The sequence below is a fragment of the Gopherus evgoodei genome, chromosome 14 (genome assembly GCF_007399415.2).
Source record: "Gopherus evgoodei ecotype Sinaloan lineage chromosome 14, rGopEvg1_v1.p, whole genome shotgun sequence".
NCBI classification, from domain to species: Eukaryota; Metazoa; Chordata; order Testudines; family Testudinidae; genus Gopherus; species Gopherus evgoodei.
In genome coordinates, this window is record NC_044335.1 from 18,623,403 (window position 1) to 18,638,614 (window position 15,212).

General features: G+C 39.7%; 1 protein-coding gene across 2 annotated transcripts in view; it reads left to right on the forward strand.

Moving 5' to 3' along the window:
- Positions 1–15,212, forward strand: part of SULF2 (sulfatase 2) — a 255,156-nt gene that overhangs the window by 16,106 nt on the left and 223,838 nt on the right. The window lies entirely within an intron of this gene.

Genomic DNA, 15,212 nt, shown 5'->3' on the forward strand with positions numbered 1-15,212 from the left:
ATATTAAGAGTTTACAGATTGGGATTGCTAAAAATAAGTTGCTTAAAAACTGTTGGATATTTTCTACAAAACCAAGTATCTGCATGATGGCTTAATTAAAAGAAATCACTTGAATTTAGTAATAGTTGAATGCCTCTATATGTTTTTAATTTTAAAATGCATTTACATTAATACAAATAATGCTATTCTGTGAGCCATTTCTGCCTCACATATACCCATGCAATTCCCAGTTTACCTTACTTGTGGTCCTGTAGGTTTATCTTTAGTTGAATTTTGGTCTATGTATCTCAAATCTCAAGTTTTCTTTAATTTTTGTTAAGTGAGTTGTGTTCGGGTGACTTTTTTTTCCTTACAATTCAGATGGTAGTTTGTGTCAGTGGCCTTTAAATGTGGGAATATGATATAACAGTACCTGTTTCTTTGTGCATTACTGGGCTGAAGAGGAAAATTGTATAATGTGCTTTCCTGTTTTCCAAGGAATGGTGATGGATATGGAGATGTATGTATATATTTTAGCATTTGCTAGATTAGCAAGGTGGTGTAATCCAATGAATAGAGCACTGGATTGGGAGTTAGGAGACTTTGGGTGAAATCTGCGCCCCATCAAAGTCGATAGAAAAGCTCCTATTAACATAATCTGGGTGAGGATTTCATCCTATGTTCTATTCCTTGGTTTGCCATTAAATTGTGAGACGTGGCTGTCAATATATCACTTAAAATCTCTGTGATGTATCTTAAAAATGAGAACAATGATATTCACCATATTTGCAAACATAATGTGTTTTTATTTATAGATTAAAAATAACATCAATACTAGATAGAATCTTTTATAAGACCATATTGTACAGGCTTGATTATTTTGGGGCTGATGTATAATGCTATTTTCACCCAGCCTTGGATAGCCAGTCACAAGAATCCAAATTGATATTCGGATTTTCTTAGTAAAATTGCATCTCAGAATCTGTAGCTACCCTACAGCTGTGCCTGAAGATATTGTTCTGTAGTTTCTTTACAATTAGTTTGTGAGTTGGTGCTAAATTACACCACCTTGCTATTCTAAGCCCTATCTCTGTTGAACAGTCCTGTCCCTGGAGAGGTTTGTGTTTAGTCTGTCAAAGGTGCAAAGTGAATGCCCTGTAACAGTTCCTAGGTACTGAGCAAAGTGATATTTGGTTCCTTCCCCCTCCTTTTTGTACAAATTCTTATATCTTGGGTCTTTAGAAAGAACTACTCAACTTTGCAAATGGTCAATGGTCCAGAACTGAAAAGGAAGTAGTTCATGCTGACTAATACAGAAGAGTTTTTAAGTGCAGATAGTCCCTGTTAGGTTTAACTGAACATGCTCAGAGTGCTTTGCTTTTAATGTTCTGAATATGGCTCACTGCACATAGCACTTGTTTATAGCATCCTGCTATTCACTTTCACTTGGAGATTACCTTTAAAATTAAATTGATTTTAAAAACTACAGAACAGTGCTAATGTCTTTTTAGACAGGGAAAATAGTAGAATAAAGGAAACAGAGCACCAGGTGACTTACTATCCCCAGCTTGTGATTTTTAAAAAAAATCTTGCATCTTGAAAATTGTGACAGAAAACCAAAAATATCAATGTCTAAAAACCAAAAATATCAATGTCTAAAACTCAAAGTGCAAAAGAGAGAAACATTGATAGTTCAGATTTTTTTTTTTAAAGTAATAAGGCAGAAGTTGTAATTCTACAAATAGAACTTAAAAGGTACAGTGACTAGAGTGAAATCCCTGCAAGCTGCATGGATACTTTTCAAAAACACCATAACGGAGGCCCAACTTGAATGTATACCCCAAATTAAAAAACATAATAAAAGAACTAAAAAAGAGCCACCGTGGCTTAACAACCATGTAAAAGAAGTAGTGAGAGATAAAAAGGCATCTTTTAAACAGGTGAGTCAAATCCTAGGTAAATCTAAAGGAACATAAACACTGCTAAATTAAGTGTAAAAATGTAATAAGAAAAGCCAAAAAGGAGTTTAAAGAACAGATACCTTGTGAGTTTTTGGCTAATAAAATGTTTAAGTACATCAGAAGCTGGAAGCCTGCTAAACAACCAGTGGGGCCCCTGGATGATCGAGATACAAAAGGAGCGCTTAAAGACGATAAAGTTATTGCAGAGAAACTAAATGAATTCTTTGCTTCAGTCTTCACAGCTGATGATATTGGGGAGATTCCCAAACCTGAGCTTTCCTTTGTAGGTGACAAATCTGAGGAATAGTCACAGATCGAAGTGCCTTAGAGGAGGCTTTGGAATTAATTGATAAACTCAACAGTAACAAGTCACTGGGACCAGATGGCATTCACCAAAAAGTTCTGAAAAAACTCGAATGTGAAATTGCAGAACTATTAACTATATTTTGTAACCTGTCCTTTAAATCAACTCCTGTACCCATTGACTGGAAGATAGCTAATGTAACACCAATACTTAAAAAGGGTTCTAGAGGTGATCCTGGCAATTATAGACTGGTAAGTCTAACATCAGTACAGGGCAAATTAGTTGAAACAATAGTAAAGAAACACATAGAAGAATATAAATTGTTGGACAAAAGTCAGCATGGCTTCTGTAAAGGGAAATCATGTCTTACTAATCTATTGGAGTTCTTTGAAGGGGCCAGCAAACATGTGGACAAGGGGGATCCAGTGGGCATCGTGTACTTAAATTTTCAGAAAGCCTTTGACAAGGTCCCTCACAAAGGCTTTTACGTAAATTAAATTGTCATGGGATAAGAGGGAAGATCCTTTCATGGATTGAGAACTAGTTAAGACAGGGAACAATGGTTGGAAATAAATGGTAAATTTTCAGAATGAAGAGCAGTAACTAGTGGTGTTTCCCAAAGGGTCAGTCCTAGGACCAGCCCTAATCAATTTATTCATAAATGATCTGGAGAAAGTGGTAAATAGTGAGGTGATACTGAACTGCTCAAGATAGTTAAGACCAAATCAGATTGTGAAGAACTTCAAAAAGATCTCACAAAACTAAGTGATTTGGACAACAAAATGGCAAATGAAATTTTAATATGGATAAATGTGAAGTAATGCAAATTTGAAAAAATAACCCCAACTATACATACAATATGATGAGGGCTAATTCAGCTAAAACTAATCAAGAAAGATCTTGGAGTCGTCATGGATAATTCTCTGAAAAAGTCCATGCAGTGTACAGCAGCAGTCAAAAAAGCAAACAGGATGTTAAGAATCATTAAAAAAGGGATAGAGAATAAGATGGAGAAAATCTTATTGCCCTTATATAAATCCATGGTATGCCCACATCCTGAATACTGCATAGAGATGTGGTCTCCTCATCTCAAAGATAGAGTGGCATTAGACAGGGTCCGGAGAAGGGCAACTAAAATGATTAGGGGTTTGGAATGGGTCCCATAGGAGGAGAGATTAAAGAGGCTAGGACTTTTCAGCTTGGAAAAGAGGAGACTAAGGGGGGGATATGATAGAGGTGTATAAAATCATGTGTTGCGGAGAAAATTAATAAGGAAAAGTTTATTTATTTGTTCCCATAATATAAGAACTAAATTTCACCCATTGGCAGTTAGCTGCCTACATTCTAATAGTAGTTAACTACATGATTTGCTGGGAGGCTGGTTTTCTGAAAATGCAGGTGCAACTTGTGAGCTTGGAAAATTTGGATCTGAAACTTCTAAAGTGGAAGTCTCCACTTCCCTATGCTTTTAAGCTTTGTATGATGAATAGTCACATGTTCCTCTCTTGTAATTCTTCCTGTCACTGGTATTTTAATTAAGACTTGTCCTGGGGGTGTTCATTGCCAGAAGCAGAACTTTATGGAATGAGAAGAGACAGGCACCTAATTTTTGGGGGGATTCTAGTGTTTAAATATTTCTAAAATAATTACCTCTGGGCCAGATCCTCTGCTCTTCTTTGTCCTATTTCTGCAACTCCTGTGTTAACTTAAGGCAGCAGGTAAGGAGTCCCCTAATATAGAAATAGCCCTAGCATAGGGCTGGCATAGCTAACCTAACACCTCTCTTCCTTTCCCTTTCCCCTCACTGGCAATCCAACCTTGGTGGTGGTCTGGAATAGACTGGGGTGTCTATGGGATGGGGCCAGTGTGCAATGTGCTCTGGTGATGCAGACTGATAGAAAGATCCTTGATGGAGCTTAAGGCTGCTCTTCCTTGCATGGGGGTCAATTTGGCCCCAACAGTCCTAGGATCCGGTAGATGAAAGGTGGCATAAAAGCACCACCCATCCTGTTCCTTCCCCAAATGTTTTCCTGGTGCACCTAAGGATCTACTCCTCATAATTTTTTTTCACTGCTGAAAGTTGGATGCTACAATTGGAAGGTCCAATAGAGCAGTTAACTAAAAGGTTGCAACTAGGATAAATATCACAAAAGCTCTTTGGGTTTTCAGAGGGGAAAAATGGCAGTAATCTTCAATGAAATCTTCTGAGTTCACTGGTTGCTGCTGGGTGCCTGGCACCTCTAAAAATTGCACCATTTATTTAGGTGCCTAAATGTGGTTGTAGGTGCTGAACTTAAGCACACCTATTTGAAAATGTTGGCTTTAATTTCTATATTTTCCTTTCCTCATCTTTAAAATAGGAATTGTGACGGGTTTTCCCCTGCTCTGGGATGCCACCTGCTATACTGGGGTACCACTGAGCCCTCCTGTTCCACCAGCCTGGGCTTCCTTACACTGTCCTGCTGAGCCAGGCCCTCAAGCCCCTTCTCATGCGCACACACAAGTAAGGACACACCCAGCTGCAGAAAGACACAGACACCAAGATCAGCTCTGCATGGGAGTGTAAACCCACAATTGTATTATCTTGTACTGCACAGAGAACTGTACAGTATAAGCTCATAAAATTGGCCCCCTCCCTCAGTGTGGAGGAAGATATGCGCAGATTTTTGCCCCCCAGTTATGAATTCCACAAACTAGTTTTAGAGAAAACAAAAACAAGTTTATTAACTACAAAAAATAGATTTTAAGTGATTATAGGGTTTAGTGAACAGATCAAAGCAGATTATCCAGCAAATGAAACAAACACGCAAGTTAAGCTTAATACTAAAGAAACTGGTTACAGGTAGTAATTTCTCACCCTAAATGTTGTTTTAGGCAGATTACAGAGTTTCTTGAAGGCACGCTGCTCTTGCTTGCAGCTTAAAACTCCAGGTATTTTTTTTTCACAGGCCGGGCACCTTCCCAGCTTGGGCTCAGTCCTTCTCCCTGCTTTGTCTTTGTTTCTTAGATGTTTCCAGCAATCATCCTGGGTGGGAATTCAGTGAAGAATGAACTCTGATTACCTCACTGCCTGGCCTTAAACAGAATTTTTACATATGGCGGGAATCCTTTGTCTTTCAGTGTGATTCCAACTCCCCTCAGTGGAAAAATACTGGCATTCTATCATGGAGTCCAGTACTAGGTGACATGATCACATGACCCTGCAGTGTCAAAGCAGCCATGAGTCAAAGGCCATTTATAGCAGGTGTCTCAAACTCAAATGACCGTGAGGGCCAGTTCATTGGCCTGAGGGCCACATCACTGACACCCTCCCCGTTGCTGGCTCTGGCCCTGGCCCTGGCCCTGGCCCTGCCCCCACTCCCCCCTTCCATGAGGCTCTGCCTATTCCCACTCCTTCCCTGCCCCCAGGGGGTGCATGAGGGATGTGGCGGGGGCTCAGGGCAAGGAGTTGAGGTGCAGCAAGGGGTTTGGGTGCAGGCAGGGGGCTCAGGCCAGGGGGTTTGGGTGCATCGGGGTTGGGGTTTGGGCAGGGGGATTTGAGGTGCAGGAGGGGTGTGGGGTGCAGGCAGGGAGCTCAGGGCAGGGGTGTGGGGTGCAGGCAGAGGGGCTCAGGGCAGGGAGTGTGTGTGCAGGAGAGCTTCGGGCTCTGGGGTGGCAGCAGCGCACACTGGGGCTAGGGCAGGCTCCCACTCCCGGAAGTAGCTGGAACCATATCCCTGCAGCCCCTGGGGAAGAGGGATGCAGAGCTCTGCTTGCTGCGCCTCCAGGTACCTCCTCCAAAGCTCCCATTGGCCGCAGTTCCCTGCTCCCAGCCAATGGGAGCTGCGGGGGGGGGGGCAGCACATGGATGAACCCTCTTCTTCCCCCCTCAGCCACAGGGGTGTGATGCCAGCCAATTAGGGAATGGCGCGGGGCTCGAGGGGGGCAATCCTACCACTGTAGTTTGCCCACCCCTGGCCTGGAGGTAGGCCTGGGGGGCGGGGGCGGGCCGCTTGGTGGGCTGCAGGAAACACGGGCCACATGTTTGAGACCCCTGGTTCATAGCATCCCAGAAAGGTGAAAGATTAGCATCTTCAAAGACGTAATGTTCTCCTTAATGGGTTCATTGATTTGTCCCCAGCTAACCAGCCAGACTGGTTGCATTTTGTCTGGTGGGTGTTCTTCAGGTGCAAACACTTTTGTAGTACAGATGAATAGTCAATATTCCTAACTTGAGATACAAAAATGATACATGCATACAAATAGGATAATCATATTCAGTAAATCATAACCTTTCCAATGATATCTCACAAGCCCCATCTTGCATAAAATACATCTTAGATATGCTATAATCATATAACAATATTTCTATGAAGAATATGGGACATAGTGTCACAGGAGTAATTACTCACCTCCCAAGAGAGGGCAGTGAGACTTATTTAGTCAATATTACTTACAAGTTCAAAGAGGTTGAGGTGACACTCAGGACCACTGTCTCTCTGCCCAGCCCCCTTCCTCATCAGTGGCCCAAAATAGCCAAGTGGGGCTTCTGTGGGATTAGAGAGAGAGTGTGTGTGTGAGAAACCTGATGCAAAGCCCAGTAATTCAATAAGAGGGCTTCCATTGAATAAGCTTGAATCAGGCCCCTGTTTCTTAAACTGAAGCCCCCAAGAGCAAATTCCATTATTTCACAATCTGATGTGCATGTTCTGATTTTCATTTTCTTTATAGCATGATCCAGCCCTTGATTTTTTTTCCACTTGAAAGATTTTGTACTGTTTTAAAAGCATTGGTGCCTATTTAGACATGTTATCTGCTTTATCTTTTTAAACTAGATATTCAGCTGTACAAATAGCTGTGATGTATGTTCCTGGAATTGAATATCCTCTTATTGTGTACATAACATTTTAAGTAACTTGGTAAAATATATAAAATTTCTTAATTAAATGAAAAGAGTGCCTGATTCAAAGCCCTTGTTTCACACTGAATGTATTCTCAGGTTTGCTTCTATTAAAAACCATTTAAACACAGATACCTCTGGCAGTCTTTTAAAAACAAATGCACTCAAAGTATTTCATCAGTGATAGCAGCAAAAATGTTTCAGAAATAATTGAATGTAATAGATTAAGAAGTAAAGGGATCATAGACAAGGATCACAGTTTTAAAATTCCCTAGCTGGCCTTAAGAAGACCGTAGCATCTTAAAAGTGGAAGAATTTAAAGTATAGAACTTTGCTTTTCACCACTTCTGTTGTTGCATAAAGGGTATTTTACACCCATTTTGTACACATATAATTAGCAGTGGAGAATTAGCCCCCTATTGTTTTCTGTGACCAGTGTGCCATATCTTTTCAAATTCCTGATGAACAATTCCTAGGAGAAAAGAGTCCTGACCGAAAACCTGGAGAATGGTGGTCTTTAGACAAGCTTGTAGCCAGTGAAATATCCAAATTCAGATGCTAATGTCTTCCTCTATAACTGGCAGATCCTACATGCTGAAACCAACGTATTTGGAAACTAGAAGGAACCTGCTTTTTTGTAAGAGCATGTTTGAGAGAGACAGTCTACCAGGTTTTAGATTTTCGGTTTCCCCTTTTTTCTTTGTAGCCAGGGGGGAGAGCTCTGTCTCCCCTGAGCTCGTTTGTATTGTGTAAAATAAGCTTATTAAATCCTAGCCAATTATGATGCAATGGCTGAGCGTCTGTCAGCTTCTGAGAATAATTTTGTTGTGTAATCCAGCATTTCACTGTTCTGACTGGCTATAGAAGTCTGCTTCTAATGAAGGGGTCAATCATATGAATTATCTTTTTACATAAGTTAAAAGTAAAATGAACGAGAAGTCATGTTTTTGTTTAAATTGGATTTGAAACCTCCTGTCCATAAATTAGAGTATATCCTTTGTTACTGTAAAACAACGGCTAAGTGCAATATTTTCCCTGCTTAGAGGGTAAGAGCCTCCTACTGGCTAACAGCTAAAGGAGTTACTCCCTTAGTTGCATGAGCTTTTGGTCCCAGATTCACTTTCTTCTGACGAATCTTGGCAAGAGTTATAATTTCACTTACAGTAATCTTAAGAAAAGGAATTGTTTGTAGTAAAGTACAAGAGTTTCTATCAGTGTTGCCTTTATATTTTGGGATAATCCTCCTAAGTTTTCCTTATACAAAAGCTGTCAAAGTTTAAAATCTACATGTTTGGAAAAGATGCCAGCAATTGTTTGAGAGTTGATATTGCCCTACGGTGAACTGGACTAACTTCAGGTGTGTTTTAAATGGGATTCCACTAAGTTGTGTCCATTTATATAAATTTGACCCATTATCTCTTACATCGAACTTAATCATTAGACATTTTAGTAACCATGTTTTAGTTAAATCAGTGAATGGGATGGTATTTTTAGTGTAGAAATGTAGACTCTGCAGTTTTTTGGGACAATCGAAATTTCACACGCAACGTGGTTCACTGCAAGTTCATCTGAAACATTAACATTTGGGCTTTGAATTGTGTTTAAACCTCTTCGCTCAGCTTTGATCTTTTGTAGCAATTTTTGTCTTTCATTGTTAAGCTTGCCAACTTTGCCACAGAATGGCACGCCAAGGAATGACAAAAAGCCAGTAAATTAGCTATAACATTACTTATTCTGTGGCTATTCAGCCAAGACAGGAAAAGCTACCCATTCATGCTAAAATGTTTCACTAAAGATGGTGGAGTTGGCTGTATTGTACGTTCTACTGGCTGTAAACTACACTACCAGTTGTTTTTATTTGCCATATAATGACCATGACCAGCAGTGGCTTCAAAATGTTCTGTGTTTCTGGGCTCTTTCAGTATGCATGTTAGGTTCACCTTGGGCCAAAATTTGATCATATTCAAGATGATGTCAAAACACCCCATGACACTGATATCAACATTTGGCCTACAATGGCCTATTGTTGCAAAGGAAAACGTATGTCTGCTGTACGTACTCCATGGCAAATAACTTGTCATATTTTGCTTATTTCTGGTATTAGTTCACTCCAAGGTGGACTGGCTAGGAAATTCAAAGGTAAAATTATAATCGGAACCACTGAAGATGAGGAAAATACTTATCTAGTAGTGAGTTTACTCCCCTTCACAACAAGCTGTTGTTCATCAAAAGAGGATGTATTTGATCCCTTATCTTCCTTTACTGCCTCTGTACCATTCTGTGTGTGACACCCCCCACCCCCAGGGGTTTTCCATGTTCATTGTCTTTCATGGATTGCATAGAGGTTAAGACCAAAAGGGACCATTAGATCATCTGGTCTGACTTTTGGTATTACAAGCCATTACATTTCATCCACTTACTCCTATATTAAACCTAATAACTTGTTTGAGTAAAGCATAACTTGTCTAAATAAAGGGTATCTTCCAGAAGGACATCTAGTCTTGATTTCAATGATACCATTTCAAATGCTGTCAGTTCAGTAATTCCACTGAGGATAGGATTTGGCCATGGGCCAAAAGAGAATCCCAATTTATTCTGGATATCCTCTAGTTCTACAGTGGTAGCAAGTGGTTAAAAACAAAAATCAAAAACTTGTTTTTACCTGTAATGTCAGCATCTATGACTCAGAATACACTGTGGGAGCTGATGTGTTGATGTAGGTAGGTGCTATTTTTATGTGGCCAATTTGCTGGCTTTAACTGGACTTCATTTGAAATATGAGAAATTAGTAATAGGTACAGCAGGGGAAGAAACCTGATGCCATTAGAGAAAGATGACTGTGGTGCAGAAAAACACGAATGTCACAAAGAGGAAGAGGAGAAATTGTTTTCTTTAGGCAGCAATGTTAAGTCAAAAGTTAATCAGTTTGCAAAGAAACAAGAAATTTTGTTTACTTAGAATTTCTTTTAATTTTGAAGAATGACAAGGGATTCAGAATCAATTTTCAAATTGGCAGTAGAGTAATTGCTTAATTTGGGGTCATAGGAAGCATTTGTTGGTAATGGTAGAGATACTTTTGCTGCACAGAGAGAGTAGGGCATGGATTACATAACTTCCAGGCCTATTATTTCTATGATTTGTGGAGTATTCATAGTGACTGACGCTCAAGATTATTAATGGATTTTCCTTGAAACAAACTGTAGTATGTAGACCAACTTAATGGTAGATGTTGACTAAATCAATGGTAGTAATCAACAGATAATCTTTCCAAAGCAATGTGCGGTAATGGCAATTCAATATGATTTAGGTGACCAAATATGAGAGCAGATTTCAAGTTAATCCAAGTGTTACTTCAGACTGCACATGTTAGACAATGAAACCGCTTTCAGAAAACAGCAGATGAATTTAAAACACAAGATGGGGAAACTATTGTAGTATATTCTAATGTGTTTGGGGAAGATTCAGCTGGTGGCAGTGCCGATGGTTTTACATGCTTTGTTTATACATATTCTGCTCTAGGCACCACTTCATCCTTTCTACCAAGGTGTCTGAATCTTCATATGGTAAGAAGGGAAGAATGAACATCTCTCCCTCTAAAGGCTAGTGCAGAATGTAACTAAGAACTAGAAGTGTTTTAGTTTCTGCATTGGAGTTTTGATGTGAGTGTCATCACAAGAAAACATAGATGAGCTTGAAACAAGGCTCTGAGCTCATTACTGCTCTGTAGTATTGCAAGAAGTGATTCAGGACAACTCTGGCTCCCGCTTCTAACCACAGATGGGATGAGTCTTATTTCTGTCCAGGAAAATTTAGCATTCAAATTAGGTTATATTTAAAGAATAATCTTGGTGGGGAAAGTAACTGTAGGTGAATTTTAAAAAATTGTTTAATGGAATCTTAAAATGGCAGTGTCAATTTTGTGTATCCTATTTAGTCCAATTTTCAAATCTTTAATTCAGTGTACCAGGCTGAAGCAAAAACACAGTATTGCCATACCCACACATTTAAAACAACCAGGAGTCACCTCCTCCATTCATTTTTTTGGCTTAAAAACTGAGACTTCTGAAAATGAATGGGGTGCTTTTTATTTACCTCTGATCTTTGAGCCTTTAGGTTTCACATTTTCAAGCTTTTTTTTCCTCCACAACCATGTTGTTTAAAATTGTGTGCATGTGTATATATACCTATTTAATTTTAAATAATTTTCTAGCCCATGTGTTGGGGAGAAAAAGTCTTGTTATATATGTTCAGATTCTCACATAACTTGACCCCAGGAGTTGGAGTTTTAAGAAAAGTATCAACTATTCTAAGATTTGGCTACACTGAAATCTTTAATTGTAACATTGTGACTGCTATTGCTGATCGTTAATGCTGGTGCATACCTTGGTCCCCTGCTCTCCAGTGACGCTGTGTGTCCCTTGATAAATAGGGTGTGCAGAAATTTTGCTATACAGAAAAAAAACAACCCACTGAGAAATCTGATGCACATGTAATTTTTTTCTTAACAAATTGCACCTTCAGTTTTTGTCTTCCAGTGTGTACAGCTTACTGTTCTATTCATGACCACAGGAAAGCTTTAAATAGAACCTGCCATTTGTGCCCCTTATGAATCATGCATTCATCAATGTGTGTGAGACATTATTAATCTCTAATCTGAGGAATTCAAGTGTTGTCACTGAGTGCATGCACCTGAACATATTTTAACAATACTAAGGTAGGAAAAATGCCTAAATCATTAATTACTTATTTTTTCTATCAGTGGTTTAAATGGCAATCAAATCATTCTGTTCATGTATTTAAAGCATTATTTACTGGGTCTCAGCTAAACAAATAATATTTGGGGGGGGGGAACTGACACCAACATGATATCAGTACTAGTCTGCTTTTAAGAAATGTATACCATTTGCTAAAGCTTGTGCTCGCAGAGCAAGAATTTATTTCTTTTGGCTGGTCAATACAGCACAGTCAGCTTTACAGAAGGACAAAGAATACATCCAGTCAGGGAGGGACAGAACAATACAGTGTCTTACTGTGGTGTACTAAGAAGACCGTCAGTAACGCTAATAGATATTTCCATATGTAACATAATTCTGTAAAGAGCGAAGGTACTGAAAAAGGAAACCTTAATCCCTACAAAATTCCTGCAGGCATTTCAGATGAAATGGACCCTTCTCCCTGATATTTAACTACGACCATTTTCTACCCCTAGTTTCTATCCCCACTAGTTGCATGCTGCTTTTCAGAATTGCTGTGTATAGTTACTTCTATTACAACTGTACTGGTTGGTTGGCCTGAAAAGCTGGTAATTTATACGTGTGGGTTGTGTGGGCTTGGAGGTTGGACTTTCTAATTCAATTTAGCTTTAACTGCAATTCTGCAGTTCTTTATTTTATATTGGTGTTTAGAGGGCAACTTTAAAAAAAACAACCAACCACCCATATTATTACATAGTCCAAGAAACTCTATTCATGGCTCATTGGAAGAATACAGAAAAAGTGTTTGTAGCGGAGAGCAGTGACACATGGTCCAGTCCTGAAAAGTGCCAAACTCTTCCTGTAAGCTGTTCCTGCTGATTGTAGTGGGTGTTAGTTGAGATGCCTCACTAAGCAACTTGCAAGAGGAACCCAGCAGTCTGCAAGATTTGGGCCAACAGAAGAAATCTACATGGCAGTTTGAGAACTAAGAATACATTTTTAGAATCATTACTTATTGCAGAATGCAAGTGATGGAAGATCACAGTGGATCTTGATGTATGGAGCTAGTCTTCTGCCATAGGGCCCATATTAGTGGAGGATTGAGGTCATTCACCAGGCTACTGGAGGCACAATGGTGAGATATGCAGAAGGTGATGGTCAGAAGATCTGGACATGGCCTACATCAGTAAGAGATTGGACTCTGAATTGGCATGATAAGTTTTTAATCTGCCATTCTATATGCAGGCAACGTGAAGACCACAGGGTAGGTGAATTATGGGGATTGTAGAGGCTCAGAGCAATGGGAAATGTCCAGCAGCATTCTGGACAAGCTGCAACACGGAGGAGCTGTCCTGGACAATGCTCTGTGAAAGGGGTAGTGCATAGTGTACTTCGTTTTCATAACTGTTACTCACCTTGCACAGATTGTGTTAACTGTGTGTGTATGATGGGGATAGCTTTCCCTCATCCAACAGCATAGGAAAGGGCATGGCCAAAAGTGAGACCAGGATTTCTAATCTGATTTTTACCTCCTCCGAAAGGAATCCTCTCAAGAAGCAGGGGTACAGAAGAGGAAATGTTCAAAGTCTGAGCACTTCTATTTTCCTGGGGCTCAAGGTGAATTAGCTCCAATGCCTCTAGGTGGCAATGTTGTCATCCAGAGTAAGGACAAGCTTGTGGGGTCTATGGAGGAAGAGAGATGAGAGAGATCATCTGAGGATACTCCACCTTATGTTTTAGAAATGATCTTGCCAAGAGTCCTGAGATCTGTGTTGAATCAGAAAGACTGATGGCCCATAGCCCAATTAGCACACAGCTGTAAAATTCAAAATTTACCACTCTGATCTGGCAGAGGGTAGGCAGCCCTGCTGGAGTGTTCCTGCCAGCAGCAGGCTGGTGAGTGCGGGGGGGGGGGGGGGGCTCTGGGCAGCATAGGTGCAGGAACTAGGGCTGTACAGAGGTGCTGCAGCACCCCCCCAGGTTTTACATGGGGCTCTGCTCCTGGCCCTGCTCAGTGGAGAGGTCTCTGGGTGGGAGGTGCTAGGCATAGGGGTCTACAGGAGGTTTTAGCGGGGGCAGGAGAGGGGGCTCTGTGGTTTTCAACCTGCTGCCCATGTAATATGTTGTGGCCCACAGTGTATCAATAGTTTGAGAACCACTGAGCTAGAGTCTAGCTAGCCGCTGGCTTCCATACAAATACAGTACACATGCTGCTGAACTAGGGCAATTTGCCAGATGCTTAGTTCTTTAGCCAACATACTGGCTTATTAATAATGGGGTCTCTTCTATCTAGTTTTGGGGATTAGAATGTTGAGTAAGAATTTGTCATTGTTTCTAGCTCAATACCTGCTTGTGGTTTTTTAAAACAAACTAGTTAAAGGGACAGTAAACTTAAATCTTGCTCTGCCTCTGAGGAAGTTTTGCCTGTTACGTTAATGTAAGTTACATTTTTTCCTTCTGCTCTGTCTATTTTGTTCAGTTTGTTTACTTTATGTGTTTAATAGCGCTCTTGATATAGTTCCTTTTTACTCTTTAGTCCCTTATGAGTTTATTTTCTCTGTTTGGTGTGGGTCTTTTAATCAGAGCGAAGAGACAAGCACTTCTAAGAAATAGGAAAATACGACAGATTGGCATGGGGACTAAGATGTGTAGTACCCGAAACTGTTTAGTCAATTACAAAATGAGTCAGACTTTGAGTTGACAGTCCCTTTTAATTAGATGTTCCAGAAAGCTTGCTTTTTATTTGGGTGTATGGTGTTACAGCTAATGTAATTTTTTTGTTTTGCTCTCTGAGTCTCCATCTTTAGTTCATTTTTTTTATTGAAATGAAATATAAACTGAAACCATTGGTAAGATACCAATTATAACAGTTCAGTTCAATTAATTCTGTTGATTCCTTGAGTATTTGTAAGGTTTGGTATTGGACTCTTCCCTCTACAGCTGTTCAGTTTTGGTCACATTTGGTTTTATGAAGAAAAGTTACAATATATAAAATTATCTTGGAGCAATACTTACACAATTTGTCATTTAGGAACCTGTAAAACTTATGTTTAAACCAATAGGAGTCAATTCAGCTATATAGCTCATAGATAATTTCTGTTAATGGTTTTCTGGTTAAATATGTAGCATCATCTGGTTTTGGTCATAAAAGTAAAATATATACCACAAACTGTATACAAATGCAGGATGTGCAGTTTGCTATAAGAATCTTAACATATGCAGATCCTTATTTTATTTGACCTGTCTAATATAATGATGCATTCATGTCATTTTAAAAACCTTTATTTTCTTGCTTGTTTTGAGGGTGAAAGGAAGGAATTGCCTGTGCATAAATATATTACTCCACAGTGCACAGCATGCTTTATTATATTGCATATTGTATTGAATGCATATAT